Genomic DNA, 15576 nt, shown 5'->3' on the forward strand with positions numbered 1-15576 from the left:
GGTCGCCAGAAAGAAGGTCTGCAGAGAGCTCCTTCAGAAGAGTGTCCCTGAATACTTGGGATTTTTCGGTAAGAAGAATCAACCCAGGTTTGTGCGTCGGTTCCTCACCTTAATACAAGAAGACATAGATGCACATTAGCAAGTTATGCTTATTATTTTTACCACTTTTGCTATAGTAAGATAATAAATCTGGCTTCTTCTCCTGGTTACTCAAGACACCCAAAATAGCAGAGTCAGTGACTATTGGAGCAGGAAGGACCTTGAAGTTCATCAATCTAATGTTCTCAATAACAAATGTAATAATAGTCACCCCAAGAAGCTTAGAAATGACTTCTTCTACATCTCACAGCTGACAAGTAAAGAAGTTGGAACCAGGACTCAGGGCTTCTGCACGAAATCCGCTGTTCCAAATAATCCCTACTCACTTTGAATTCTTGGCTCTATGGGGTCTTAGTCTCAATGAACTGCCTTCCTTTCCCCCAGAGAACCAACAGTTCTTTAAATGTAGAAGAAGATGGCGTTTGACAATGTCTTTTGATGTAAAAACTGAGGAAGGGGGAGGAGTTATTAGTCTTAAAGTAAAAATTCCTCTTTCCTTGTATATTTCATGGTGTAGAGCCCTGGTAAAACCTGGAAGAGAAGGACTGAGTGTGGTAGGGATAGCAGAACAGGGGAAGGGATGGGGAAGCAGAGGAGGAAGGGGACAGGGGAAGGGCAAGAATGAGGTCCCTGGTCCTGGTTCCAAAAAATGAGAGTAACTGATATTGTTCACTGAAGCTGTAAGGTGAAACCTCTGGGAGATTAAAGGAACAATGGTTCTTTTATTTATTTTTGGTTTGGAACTATAGAATATATAAACAAAGGCTGTGCACCTGGCCTGTTTGTTAGGCTAATAGTGAAAAGAACCCTCAATTTTCTGGAAACTTAGGAGTGCATGATGTGAGGAGCTGAGCTAACACTTGGAGATGTTGAGTTTGTAAAACTAGTGAACTGTAAAGTCACTGAAACTTGTTTCTGGCTCCCTCCCACTTCTTCCCCCTTTTCCTGCGTCTCTCCATCTCCTTCTCCCCCTTCCTCCCTCCTGCCCTTCCTTCCGTCTCAGTACTTACCACATGTCATGTGTTATAGTAGTCTCTTGAGGATTCAAAGATGAAAAGACTCAGTGCTGTCCATCCAGAAGCAAAGAGTCTAATGGAGAGAGATGATCGATGTCGCAATGGAAGTTTGATTCAGTGAGTGCCAGCACTCAGGCAGGAACATGAGTGCACCTAAGAGAAGAATGAGAGGTTTCAAGAGGAAGTGAGAAGAGAACTGAGTCTTGAAGGAAGAATAGATGCCTGCCAGGTAGTCAAGGAGCAACACAACAAGCAGAGAGAAAAGTATGTGCAAATGCACGGAGAAGTAGGAGAACTTGATAGAGCGAGCTACAATTAGTTCTGTGTTGCTGAAGCCACAGGTAATGGGGATAGCAGAAGGTAAACTGGACATGCAGGGCCCAGATTCTGAAGGATATTGAAGTGCTGCACTCAATGGATTGCATGCCATCTGCTAGGTTATCATGGCCCATTCAAGAATTCTGAGCAAGGAAGTGACAAGATCAGAAAAGATCAGATTCATATGGAAGCTAGAAAGAACAGATATCTAGCTAAACAGCTAGATTCATATGGAAAGTGGTTAGAATCAGGGGTACCAGGAGGTAATTTCAATAGTCTAGAACGGAGATGCTGAGGCCTAAAGTAGAGCAGTGTCAGGGGAATGGAGAATAGAGAGACATAAGAAATATTTAGGAAGTAGCTGTTTGGGAACCTGTTGACTGATTATAGACTTGATGCCTCAAAGAAGGTCCTTCGATCTTTGAGGTTTCATGTTGTGATTTATATGCATATTTGCTCTTGATTTAGTGCAGAAAGCAGTAACCACAAAGAAAGGGACTTAGTACAGGAGTTAGGTGTAATGGACCGAAAGACTGATGAGGAGCAGAAACAAGGGGTCTGCTTGCCGTAGGCCTTGTAAGATCACACCTCTAGAGCTGCCATCCCATGGACAGGACTTGCTGTTGTCACTACAGGCATCTCCAGAGCGTGGGATATGGAGTTTGGCTGATGTAAACACACCTGTTGGAAAATGATTACAGATCAACACAGTCACAGAAACTCAGCCTCTGCTTCCAAGCCCACATGGCCATTATCTCACTGGAAAAACCTAAATTGCATCCAAGCCCTAACTGCAAGGAAGTCTTAGAAATATAGTTTTTAGCCTTCCAGTCCTTGTGATGGAAGAGGGAACCCAAGGGGGGGCAGGGACGATGTGCCGGGTGTCACTAGGCAATGTCTAGCCCAGTGGGTTATGTGTATTAAATGGAAGCCATTCCCATATTCTTAGAATACTTCAATCTACTCTGTTCTTCTCTAATAGTAATATAATCAATCCTCAGTGATTTATTCTTTTGGTTGTATATTTTGTGATCATTCTTACCGGCCTTCTGATCTCTCCTCTGTAAGATAAACAAATTGAACTAGATAATTACTAAAGTCTTTTCAACATTCCACAAATCTTTTAATTTACTGAATAAGCTTCAGTAAACCTTTTCAAAAATAGAAAATATAAGCCAAAGATGACACAAATGCATTTAAATCGCTAAAGAGGACCTTTCTGGTTTGACATATCCAATTGTCCAAAAGTTGATTTGATTTGCTGCTGAGAGCCACTCGTTCAATAGGAAGTTTCAGCTAATAGAACTGAGAGTATAAGAGAGTCAAAAATGGGGAGCATGAGAGAGAATCTTTGGAGTAGATCTCTTTGGAAAGAGCTGTCGGTGTGCGGTGTGTCCTTTTCCCATCAAAGAAGTGGAATCAAAAGACCTGCTTCTTGAGACAAACAGAAGGCGAGGAGCTCAATCCCAACACTTGGAGAGCAGTTTTGGGGCTCCGTGGAATTTTCGTCTACCTGATCTTGCCTGGGAAATCGAGAGGATGGGATTTGGGCTGGCTAACTGCAGCAGGGAGTTGCGTTTATGTTGTGTTGGGCCAGCACTCCCAGAGTTTATCGAGACAAAGCATGTATAAGGGTTTCCTGGGGGCCAAATGTGATTCACCAAGAAAGAGCAAATATGGGGCCATATTAGGTCCTGTCTAATAGGGCTACAGAAGTGTCTGCCAGGATAGGGTCCATTCTTCCCCGTCAAGAGAACTACTGGGGAGAGGTCATCCTTGTTTGGGGGCCCCTGAAGTATAAGCCAAGACATCCATGCAAGTAAGAACTAGTTTTAAACATCGACCTGCCCAGAGACCTGGTAACGGCAATATGATAATACCAATGAATCTAGAGCTCCACCCCACCCCACCCTGCCCCCTGCTTGGCCTTTATTAACCTCTCTTTCCCTTCCCTCCTTCTACTCCCTTCCGGGCCTTTCTGGAAGCCTCAGAAATCTCCCATCGGCATCATGGGGAGGAAGAGTGGAAGCATAAAGTGGTAAAGAAAAGCTTCGTGCCCTCTTCCAGAACCTTGGTTTTCTCCGGCAGCAGGGCCAGGTGGAGGTACTAGAGAAAGCATTAGCACTTTAAATGAAGTCCAAGTTTTCGATTATTACAGGAGAGACTGGATCTTCCATTTTCTGAATTAAGAGTGTGGTTGTGACTTAACAAGACTGAAGAAATGTCTATTGCCCAAAACTGATCAGGGAAGTCGTGAGCTTGGGGATCTTTCCCCTCTAAGCTCCCGCAGTTTGACAGCATCTTTAGGGACATAAGTAGGGGTACTCCAGGTTTAATGAGATGAGTGATAATGTCCCCAGAGTTACCTAATAGATTAAGTTGAGCAGGACTGAGAAGCAATGGGAGCGCATTTTTCAAAGTGCCCTGGAAATGCCTCTTGAGCTCTGACCCTGGGCACTATGGAGGACCAGGAAGCAGAAAAGTGTTAAGACCAGGGAGAAGGTATTCCAGGGCTCCTCTACCTCCCCGTGAGTGGGGAGTCTGTCTCCTGGTTGATCCCAGCTCTCCCTGTCCTCAAAGTACCCCGCTCTTTTTCTGTAGCTCAAACCACTGAGGCTGACAGCACCCCGAGGTTCACACTAGATTTCCAAGATCAGGATGAAGATCAGACTGAGATTAAGGACTACTTGTGGAATACTAGCAACTATTTAGAAAGTGTTTTCTTTCCATTTGTTATCTCGGAACACCCTTCCTTGTAAGATAATTATTACCATGATTCTCAATTTGCTAATGAAGAAACTGAGCTGTTCAAGTTAGTTAAACCAGCAAAGGTTTATGACTTTATGGTGTGTCTTTTCCAATAGCTTATGAAATGAGTGTAATGAGAATACCTACTTTAGAAAGCACGGAAAAGGTAACACTTCAGTGGGTTGTCCGACAAATATTAATTGAGCACTTACAACGTGCCAGGCACTGTTTGAGGCATTGCGATGCAACAACCACAAAAAGAGGACAGAGTACCGGCCCCTGGGAATGCATTGTTCTGTTGCAGACTCCAGGATACAGCACGTAAAATGTTTCCCACCGTGACTGGCCCTCAGGAAATGACGGGGTGGCATTGGGGTTTGCCACTAATAATAACCACTATTGTTTGTGTTGACTGTTCACTCACTGTGTACCAGGCAGTGAGCTAAGCATTTTAGATACATTATGTCATTTATTTTTTAAGGACTTGGGGAGTCAGGTATATTACTGTCTCCATTTTTAGAGGAAAAATGGAGATTTAGAGAGGTTAAGCTGCACAGGGTCGCATAGCTGACAGGCGACGGGGCTGTGACGCTTTGCCGGCTCCCCTCAAGGGGAACAAAGGTGGGGGGAAGGAATGAACGCGCACGGACTGTGTATTGGGTGCCAGGGATTGTGGTAGAACATAAAGATGGGACTAAGCCACACACATTGCTGTTGCCGATACAAGTTTGATGATGGTCAGCACAATAACAGAGGCTTGTGCAAGGGTCTTCCGAACTCAGAAAGGTAAAGAGTTTACCCCGTGGGAAGGGACTAGAGAAAGATTTGCAGTTGCATCAATGTTTGAGTTAAGTCTTGAAGGGCGAGGAAAAAAAAATGTAGTGAGAGAGAGAGGAAAAGCCCTGTCAGCCTTGGGGACCACAGGAGCAGTGCATGCACCTGGGAGAGTGCCCAGGAATGTGTGAGTCCGAGGGAGGTGTCTCTCCCACTGGAACCTTTCAAAGCTTCTCTCCAGGTAATGATGTCTCTTTGCAAGGGATCTGAATAAGAGTCACACTAAGTGGTGAATGACTAAGAAAGGGTTGATATGGCAACTCATGAAAGGGAGACTTTTAAGAGACAGCACTGTCTTAAACCAAAAGGAATGTCTTTCTAATGGAACTTTGAGCATTAGAGAAAGGTCAGGTTGGTGGAGAGGGTACTTTTCCATAAGCAGGGTGGCCATGCATCCTGGTTTACTCCACAAAGTCTTGGAACTGCTGTGCTGGCATCCTTATTAACAGTGCCCTCTCTCATGCTCTCACTCACAAACGTCGTCTGGTTTAATTGAAAAATGGTACGGCCACCTTACTTATTATAAGAGATGCTCTTACCCTAGTTCAGGTTTCATCCCAGAGGCCTCTACAGACACTGCTGACTCGCTTTCTGGTGGCTACTGTCCTAGAGTAGAGTCTGTTTCCTGGAAACTTCTTATAGTATAAGTGCAAAATAATCTTCTGTAAGACTCATTTTTACTTATTGAGTTGTTCTCCGTTATAAGAAGACAAGTCTACCAAGGAGAACCATTTTCTTAAATGATGCAAACACACCTTTCCTTAATTGTTTCCCCAAGGCTCTGACTCAGAGCAAATGTTTCCAATCGGGCTTGTTTCCCAGCGTGTTTAGGGGTTTTGCACTCATGTGGGTGCTGACGTACTGTGAGTAGTTTTCCCCCAAATTCCAGGTTCCGCCAGGCTCTCTCTTTTCTGACCTCTGAATCTTTTTCTAGTCAGTTTGACAGCATTCTAAATTATTATTATTATTTTACTGTAAGAAGTATACATTTTTTTTAATTGATGCATAATTGAAGTATAACATATTGGCTTCAGGTATAGATATGATTTAATATTTTTGTATATTGCAAAATGATCACCACAGTAAGTCTAGTTAACATCTGTCACCACACATAGTTTCAAAAATCTTTTCTTATAATGAGAGCTTTTAAGATTTACTCTCGGCAATTTTCACATATACGATATAGTATTATTAGCCAAAGTCACCATGCTGTGTATTACATACTTACAGCTTATTTATCTTATAACTGGAAATTTGTACCTTTTGACCCCTTCACCCATTTTCCCTGCTGCTTATTCCTCACCTCTGGCAACCACCAATCTGTTCTCTGTGTCTATGAGCTCGGGTTTTTTTTTTTTTTAATTTGTTTGGTTGTTTGTTTTTGTTCTTTAAGGTTCCGCATATAAATGAGATCATGGTATTGGTCTTACTCTATATGACTTATTTCACTTAGCATAATGCCCTCATGTTTGATCCAAGTTGTCACGAATGGCAAAATTTCATTCTTTTTTATGGCTGAATAATATTCCATTGTGTGTACACACACACACACACACACACACACACACACACACACACACGGCACATTTTCTTTATCCATTCATTCATCAGTGGGCCTTAGGTTGTTTGCATACCTTGGCTATTGTAAATAATGCTGCAATGAACATGGGGTGCATATCTTTTCGAATTATTGTTTTTATTTTCCTTGGGTAAATATCCAGAAGTGCAATTGCTAGATCGTATGGTAGTTCTATTTTTAATTTTTTGAGGAATCTCCATACTGTTTTCCAGAGTGGCCATATCAATTTACATGCCCACCAACAGTGCCCAGGGGCTCCCTTTTCTCTATTCCTTGCCAATACTTATTATTTGTCTTTTTCATAAACCATTCTGACAGGTGTGAGATGAGTCTTACTGTGGTTTTGATTTGCATTTCTTCGACGACTGGTAATGTTGAGCATCTTTCCAGTAACTGTTGGTCTTTGTATGTTTTCTTTCTAAACTACTCTTCACCTGTGCACTATTTGAACCATTAGGTGGTGAGCTTCTTTACCTCAAAAACCATGCCTTACTCATCTTCCTATCCCTCTACCTAGGGCACCGCTAAGCACATAGCAGGTGTTCAGTAAGTATGTTTTTATTAAATGATTGTTCAGCTACTCAGGGATTATAGTGTGTTTTGGAAATACAGAGTTCCATCTCTTGAAGGGGCTGCAAGGACTTTAAGAGGGTTGTAAAATCCGTCCCTCCCTTCAAAGTGACTAAGTGTGTTACAAGATGATGGGACAGCAGCAACTACCTGGCCAGGCTCTTGGATTTTTTTTATAGACTTTGGTTCCCCAGTTTTCAAATTCCATAAGTAGTTTGTGGTTTGAATACCAGACTGAGCAGGAGTGGTTTACACAGCGTGCCTGTTACTTGGCTTCCCCGGGTAACAGACGAGGAGTTTGGAGGACATGAGGGAATTTACTTTGGACCTCATGGTAAAGTGTGGGAAGCCTGGTGCTCGCCAGACAAGCTGATTATTGCAGAATGCGTGAGGATCTGGGGAGATTTTCCAGATCATGTTATATCTTGTTATTCTCATTATTGTATTTTGCTGAATCTAAGGGAGTTTTCGAGGATCTACAACTGTATGCAGGGATCTTGATTTCTTATGATTTCCGGATGCCTGGCTTCATTCTATCACATCTCCAGAACTGTTCTTACCACAGACATACTCCTGCACACCCTTGTCTGGGCCCATGCCTCATTGGTTCTGTCTTATCCCAAGGATAGAAGGAGGGAGACAGAGAAAAAGATTTAGCCTTCCCTTTCTTGAAGTTTCCTTCAATAACCAGATACGACGGTGCATCACCTTGCAGTGACCTCTCGTGTTGGCCAGGATGATCCCCTGGGCCACGGGAGGAAGGCTTAAGGGCCAGAAGGGCAGGGCCCCTTTTCCTTTGTCCAGTGACTACTTCCTCTTCTTGACACCACGCTGCTCATCCGGTGAACTTAAGCTCAACTTGATTCTTGTCGTGGAGATCTTTCGCTCGTAGCAGTGAGTTTCTTTCTCCTTCTCAGGGATTGTTCTTCTCAAGTTGGGACTTCAAATCGTGTCAGGGAAATTAATCTTCCTAATCCACCGGTTATGTTGAGCCCCTCTTTAGGGGTCGACAGCTGTGCCCCACTGGCATTCACACTGCTCTCATCACTTCTCTGCACATACCCTGCCTGCCAGGATGTCTAGCACCTGAATGCCCACCACGCATACCACAGTCCTTCTTGTCTTTCAGATGCTGGGGGTGGGGGCCCTTCCACTTTCATTTTGTCCAACAAGTCCTATTGGTGGGTCAAGACCCAGAACAAACTCCACTGTCCCCAAGAAGGCTTCCTAGCACCTGCACTCGTTGCTGCTGAGCTCCCAGAGATCAAACACTGTGTCCCACACTACTTAGCATTGCAGACTTCCAGGGATTGTCTGCTAAGTGTCTCATGAATGTTAATGACCTCTGTAGAGAGATTTTGTATTTCCTCTCATGTATACTTTTAATTTTATCTTCCTCAACGCTTAGTGGAGAGCTGGGTATTCAACAGGAGTTCCGTAAGTGAATGTGGATTTAACCTGATGACCCCTTTCTAAGTGTTTCCTTATTAGTGACACAGAACAGTGATTAACTTTATCTGCCGGGGTACTATCTGTACCACAGGATTTGGAACAGACTTATGTCTTTCCACAGGAATGCTTGGGGCCGTTCTTCCTTTGTTTTGAATATAATATGCTATGTTTATCTTTTCAGGCAAGTCTATGCCAAATAAAATTTTTTTTGTCATTAGAATTGGTTGCAAAACACATTCACTACATTTGTTATGCAATGTGAAACTAGTTTCGGGTTATGGATCCACTTACATCCATGGGGTTTTGGCAAACGTCTTCCTTCTGACATGGTTGAGGGAGCAGTGGGGAAGGCGAGGAGTTAGATGCTGAGAAGTTTCCTGAGTTTGAGTCACTCCACAAAGATGGCTTACTACTTCAACAAGGCATTCCCATATTCGAAAACCCCTGGTGTCAGCCAAGCCTCATTTCCCCAGACTGCTATTCAATTCAGTTAAATTCATTCACAAACTCATTTCGTCATTTGTTAAAATATATGTGCCTACTATGTGCCAGGTCCAGTTGTGGGCACTGGGGCTTCAGTGTGAATAAATTGATAGTGAGCTATTGTCACAGGAGATGTGGAGACAAAGGAGGCACTCCTGTTCCAGCATGCATGGATCATCTCTCACGGACATGTCCGTGCAGAGGGGAATGGCGGTGGAGCGGGGAGATTGAGACAAGTACACGCATTACTGTGGCGGGGTTGTTGGGGTTGGTCACCATGAACGTTGCATATTTTCTGGGTCGCTTTGGTCTAAAGCTAGAGGACTGGACCAGATCACTTTTTTGGCCCTTTATTCTTTCTTTCTAGTCTTTCTTTTGTTCTCTAATGAATATTAAATGTAATATATAATGATAACTATGATAAGTGTAATAACATGAGATAGAATAAGATAAAATGTTTTAATTATTGTATTATTTTCTATTATTCTATGATATTTAAAAAATTAATTTGTATATTTGTTTATTGATTGTTTTCCCCCAATAGAATGTAAGCTTTTTAACAGTAGGGACCGTTTCCATCTGATTCATTGGTAGATCCCTAGGGGCTGGGATAGACTCTAGCATAAACATTTAATAACTGTTGACAGAAAGTATGAATCCTATCCTAAGTGTTATCATTTTTACTGAAACTTTTAGACTGGAAAGCATGATAATGGTTTTGGAGCTGGAAGCATTGGCATTGAAATGCTATTTGCAGCAGAACAGCAGTCTGAGAAAGAAGCAGATTATGTTGCCTCCAGTATTACCTGTTGATTGTTCTGCAGGAGGAAGACCGATTGAGAAGCGGTCAGGGGAATAACATGAAACACTGCATAGGAATAGCGTTATCTGAGGATGCAAGTGGCACAGTGATGTTGAGATAGGAGTTTGCCATTATCTTGTTGGACAATTTTGAAGAAGTTATAATTTTCTTATTTGAAAGCTCTAGGTCTTAAATTGATAGCTTAGAGCCTCTCCTTAATTTATATACATTTGGGAAAGGAGGATTAATAATTTCCAGTATGTCTTCACGGAGAGGCACCTGTTCACCTGTACACAGAGAAGTTTCAACCTGTTGACTTTGCTGCCAGTCTTTGAGCCAATCCTCGAGCCAATCTACCCTCTGGGTGGAAAGTGCACACTGGCCAGCACAGGGTCTGGGATGAGTCTCGCTTTAGTAATGTTAGTATCTGATAGAAGCTCTTCACTTGTCCCCTCACCAAACCTTTTGATACATCCTATTGCACTGGCCGCTCTGGCAGCCATGAGAACGCATGGTTTTCCAACTACAGGAATCATAACTGACCAAGGACCCAAGCTGCTCACTGCTCATTGCCTTTAAACTGAGGTCATCCATGCTTGTCTGGGCTGCTCCCAGCTGGTGATTGAGAGCGGCAGGGACACTAAGCAGGTCTATTCCTTATAGACCCAGGACTCGTCTGATGCCCAACTTTGGATCTGCAGTTCTCCTAGGGCCTGGCCTTGACACACCGTTCTTAGACTGCTCAGCAGTCTAGGACTCTTCACCCAGCTTTCCTCCCCTCTTTGCTTTGTTCAGACCTACCTCCCTATCTGACAGCTGTTCCTGTCTCCCTGCTCTCTCCCCGTTACCTCTCACAGCTTTCTCCTAATAAAATCCTGGCCCTGTTTGTCCTTCTTGACATATCCTTCTAGAAGAACCCTGGCCTAACACCCTCATTCTCTATGACTGGACTTTTACTCTCTTTGTCTTTTAAATCAGAACTGAACTTCTATTCTTTTTTTTTTTTTTTTTAAAGGCACTTTTTTTTTTTTAAAGATTTTATTTATTTATTCGACAGAGATAGAGACAGCCAGCGAGAGAGGGAACACAAGCAGGGGGAATGGGAGAGGAAGAAGCAGGCTCATAGCGGAGGAGCCTGATGTGGGGCTCGATCCCATAACGCCAGGATCACGCCCTGAGCCGAAGGCAGACGCTTAACTGCTGTGCCACCCAGGCGCCCCCTGAACTTCTATTCTGATCCCTAGGCCACTTGATCGGGACTCTGATATTGTCTGGTTCTTAGCAATATTCTCTCCTCTTCAATTAGATGCTGAATCTTTCCTATGTGCCATTTGCTTCTGGTGGGACTCTTATTTAAATGGGTGGGCCATCTAGAATCACAATGCTCTTCCAGAACTATCTGCAAGAATTTGACTATTGCTACCACCTGGAAATTCACCATCTTGTCATTGTTATTGCTAAGACCAAAAAATCAACTTGTCCTCCTCTTGGATATCAACTATGAGTTGATCTAAGTTGGAAACTGGAATTTTTGCCTCTGGCCACATTTCTGTGGTGTTAGTCCTAGAACGAGCAGGTTAGTTACATAAGCCTGCAGCGCTTTGGTGCTTTGTTCCCTTCACACCAGCCTATAGCTGATGTCCTAGCTTCCTGTGTTAGAGTACCAATAACCTAAAAGAGATTTTGAAATATACTCTCCCTAGGACGGGTTATGTTTTCAACAATCCTTATTAAAAGTGAATTACAGATATTTATTGGGATTAATGTGAAAGCAGAAGAAATATGAAAGCAGTGGATATTTGAGTGACACGGAAAATATTCTAAACAGCCCAAAAGGCAAAGGGCAAGCCAGTAACTTCAAAGTAAAGCCTCATTACCGCCATAGTTTTTTCCAATGTCGGGGAGTGCTGTGGGCTTTCCACATACCTGTGTTGTGGACTCAACCAGAATTGAAATCTCCATTTGTCAGACACCCACCTGGTTACACAACATGCAGGAGGCTATAGATTTCTGCACGGGTTATAGTATTACAGCTTAATCCTTCTGGCAATCCGAAATGGGCGATTATCCTGACCAGTTTATGTTTCCAATTTAGCAAGCTCTTTATCTTCAGGGCTTCAACCATACTTAAACTGGTAACTGAGTCTGTGAGAAGTTGTGAATAGAGGAGAAACAAAAGTGCATAGGAAAAGGTTTGAGCAGTGTAGGCCCCATCTAAGGATTAGAAATTATAGTCATAATTTCCTTTATTAAAGAATGTTGTCTTTTTTTTAAAAAGATTTAAAAAATTTATTTGAGAGAGAGAGAAAGAGTGCAAATGGGGGAAGGGCAGAGGGAGAGGGAGGAGCAGACTCCCCGCTGAGCAGGGAGCCCGATGTGGGGCTCGATGCCAGGACCCTGAGATCATGACCTGAGCTGAAGGCGCAGGCTTAACTGATTGAGCCACCCAGGCACCCTTAAACAGTGTGATCTCAACCCGAGGAAACTGTCAACAGATAGATGGTTTTCTAGATTATAGGTCCTTCCCTCCTATGCTTTGTCATAAGGATTAGCCTGCACCTTACCAGGGGACTGGAAGATCCCTGGTTATACCACTACCTCTTTGTGTCGGTATTTCCTCATCTGTGATATGGGTAGGGAGCATGTCCTGGCCAGCTCACATTCTCTTGTTAAAAAAAGACAACAGTCAACATGAAGGCACTTGGAGAACGGTAATGTTATCTGTTAGCGATGGTGCGAATAGTGAAGCAGGTTAACCACGTAGCTCTGGACTTCATGCAGCAAGCCGACCTGCCACATGACTTAGTAACATGGGTTTCTTTTCATTAGTGGACTTTTAACCCTCAAATAGTTTCAAAAATGAGTAATGTCTTCAGTTGGAATAACTGTAAAGAAAAGGGACTATTTTCAAGAATATAATTTCTTACATCTTTTAAGTATTCCCAATTACTTTTATAAATGTGAGTGTATCAAACAGAGTGCAAATTTGACTTCAGCCTGGTCTATCACTTTACATGTTTCAAACCTCTTTTCCAGGATAGTAGATTGGATATTAGGAGAAGATACTTAAAAAAACGCATAAGATTTATTGATTTAATATTAATTATTGATGTAATTTGTTATGATGGGTTGATTTTGATACTAGTCTCCTTGAAGAAAGACAACTGTAATACTTAGGAGCAATAAATGTAAATTTATACTGTATTACCCAAATGTCAATGGATGTATCATTTTATGTAATGAATATATGACAATTTGAGGCTAAGTAATGAACAATATTATTTATTTTACCAAATAAAAATGACTTTAAAAGGAACATATTAAATACTTTTATTTAAATTAATATGTATTATGAATGTACATTAAATGTGTGTAGTCAATGTATATGCAGATTTATTGATTACTTTAATAATTATTCACTGTCTACTACCTGCAAGGCACATTGAAGGCACTGAGGATATTGCGAAGAATAGAGCCAGTGATATTTATGTTTAGATCCTAGTTGCAAGTGAGAAAGGGAATGATAGATAGTTATGCTAAGCAAAATAAGTCAATCAGAGAAAGACAGTTATCATATGGTCTCACTCATACGTGGATTTTAAGAAGCAAAACAGGGGATCATAGGGGAAGGGAAGGAAAAATAAAACAAGACAAAACCAGAGAGGGAGACGAACCGTAAGAGATTCTTAACTATAGGAAACAAACTGAGGGTTGCTGGAGGGGAGGTGGGTGGGGGGATGGGGTAACTGGGTGATGGGCATTAAGGAGGGCACGTGATGTAATGAGCACTGGGTATTATATACAAATGATGAATCATTGAACTCTACCTCTGAAAGTAATGATACACTGTATGTTAATTAATTGAATTTAAATTTAAAAAAGAGGAAAAAACCAAACAAGTAAAAAAAAAACAAAACGAATGAAATGATTTCAGAAATAAAAGTGCCAAGAAGGACACAAAATAGGATGATTTGAAAGAGGGTTGTGCTGATGCAAACCGGGTGGCCAGGGAAGGCATCTCATTTTTGGGATTATCCTATGCGAATTGAAATCTGGATATAAAAAAGTGCTAGTTATGCAGAGATCTTGGGATAAAGCATTTCAGGCAGAGAGAGAGAACGAATGCTCTCAGCTGGGAATGACCGCGGTGTGAAAGAAGGCCAGTCTCATGGGAATATAGAAAAGGAGGAGAAAGGTATCAAATGTGGTTGAAGGTAGAGTGGGATCTTGGCGGTCATGATGGGACTTGGGGTTCATATTAATTGCAATGGTTAACCATTGTAAGGGTTGAGGCCTGGCAGGGACAAGATCCCGTTCATGCTTGAGAAAGATCACTCCTGCTGCTGCATAGAAAGTAGAAGATGCAGGAACCGAAGCAGAGACTGGACACAGGAGGCTCTGAGAACCATGGTGGGGAATTCATGGTGCCTGGACCAGGGTAGAGGCTGTGGAGGTAGAGGGAAGTGAAAACCTTCGCGGACATTCTGGAGAGGCAGGCGGTGAGGTGTCAGGGGCTGCACTGTGTCCTCCCCGGTTTCCAATGTTGACGTTCTAAGCCCCATACCTCATATTGTGACTGTATTTGGAAATCGGGCCTTCAAAGAGATGATTACATTAAAATGAGGTCTTAGGGTAGGCCCAGTCGAATAGGACTGGTGTCCTTATAAGGAGAGGGAATTTGAACACAGCCACACACAGAGGAAGGACCATGTGAAGACACAGGGAGGAAAAAGTCATCATTGACAAGAAGAAAACAACCCTGCTCACACCTACATACTGGGCCTGCAGCCTCCAGAATTGTGAGAAAATACTTTTCTGTTGTTGAGGGCGCTCAGGCTGGGGTATTCCGTTACAGCACTGCTGGCAAACCAACACACGAGGCAAAGAAAGAGATCAAGGATTATGCCTGGGTGTCCGGCTTGAGCAACTGTACATTTAGAAGTCTCATTACCAGGATGAACAAAAGTTCAACGAAGGAACTTAGAGTCTCTCACTTCCTGCTTCAAGCTCCTGCTTCCCATCCTGGAAACAGGGTGCAGTCAACAAGCCCGTGCATGCAGGTCTGCTTTGGATCTAATCAGCGTAGCTGTGTCCACTGCACAAAGACAATTTTTTTAATAATAATATTTTTTTATTATATTATGTTAGTCACCATACAGTACATCCCTAGTTCTTGATGTAAAGTTCCCTGACTCATTACTTGCACATAGCACTCAGTGCACCATGCAACACGCGCCCACCCTACTACCCATCACCAGCCTATCCCGTTCCAAAAGTATGGAACGCTTCACGAATTTGCGTGTCATCCTTGCGCAGGGGCCATGCTAATCTTCTCTGTATCGTTCCAATTTTAGTATATGTGCTGCCGAAGCGAGCACGACAATTTTTATTTGGTTGTATTTTTAATATCTGACTATATACTTTTAAGTCCTGATAAGAATTATGAGATGAAATTGGGAGTGAAAAGATATTCTGTGCTTCATATGTTCAAATTATATGTCTGTTGAGGTATAAATATACATTTAATTTTACCAGCAAAGCATGCAAAAATGAATGTTTGAAAATCATTCCTGCTATGTGCAGGAGTAATTAAGACATTGGCAATAGTTCAATTTAGCATGGAAATAGATTGACATTAATAGGACCATTAAGAGAATGTGTTAACTACATTAGTT

The 15576-nt window shown here is 42.4% G+C and overlaps 1 non-coding gene across 1 annotated transcript; it reads right to left on the bottom strand.

Annotated features, from left to right (window-relative positions):
* Positions 1-15172: 15172 nt before the first annotated feature.
* On the bottom strand, positions 15173-15279 carry LOC123803104 (U6 spliceosomal RNA). The gene has a single exon (XR_006782750.2). It is a non-coding gene; the product is annotated as a U6 spliceosomal RNA (small nuclear RNA).
* Positions 15280-15576: the final 297 nt, after the last annotated feature.

The sequence above is a fragment of the Ursus americanus genome, chromosome 2 (assembly GCF_024610735.1).
Source record: "Ursus americanus isolate L20-20 chromosome 2, mUrsAme1.1.p, whole genome shotgun sequence".
NCBI lineage: Eukaryota > Metazoa > Chordata > Mammalia > Carnivora > Ursidae > Ursus > Ursus americanus.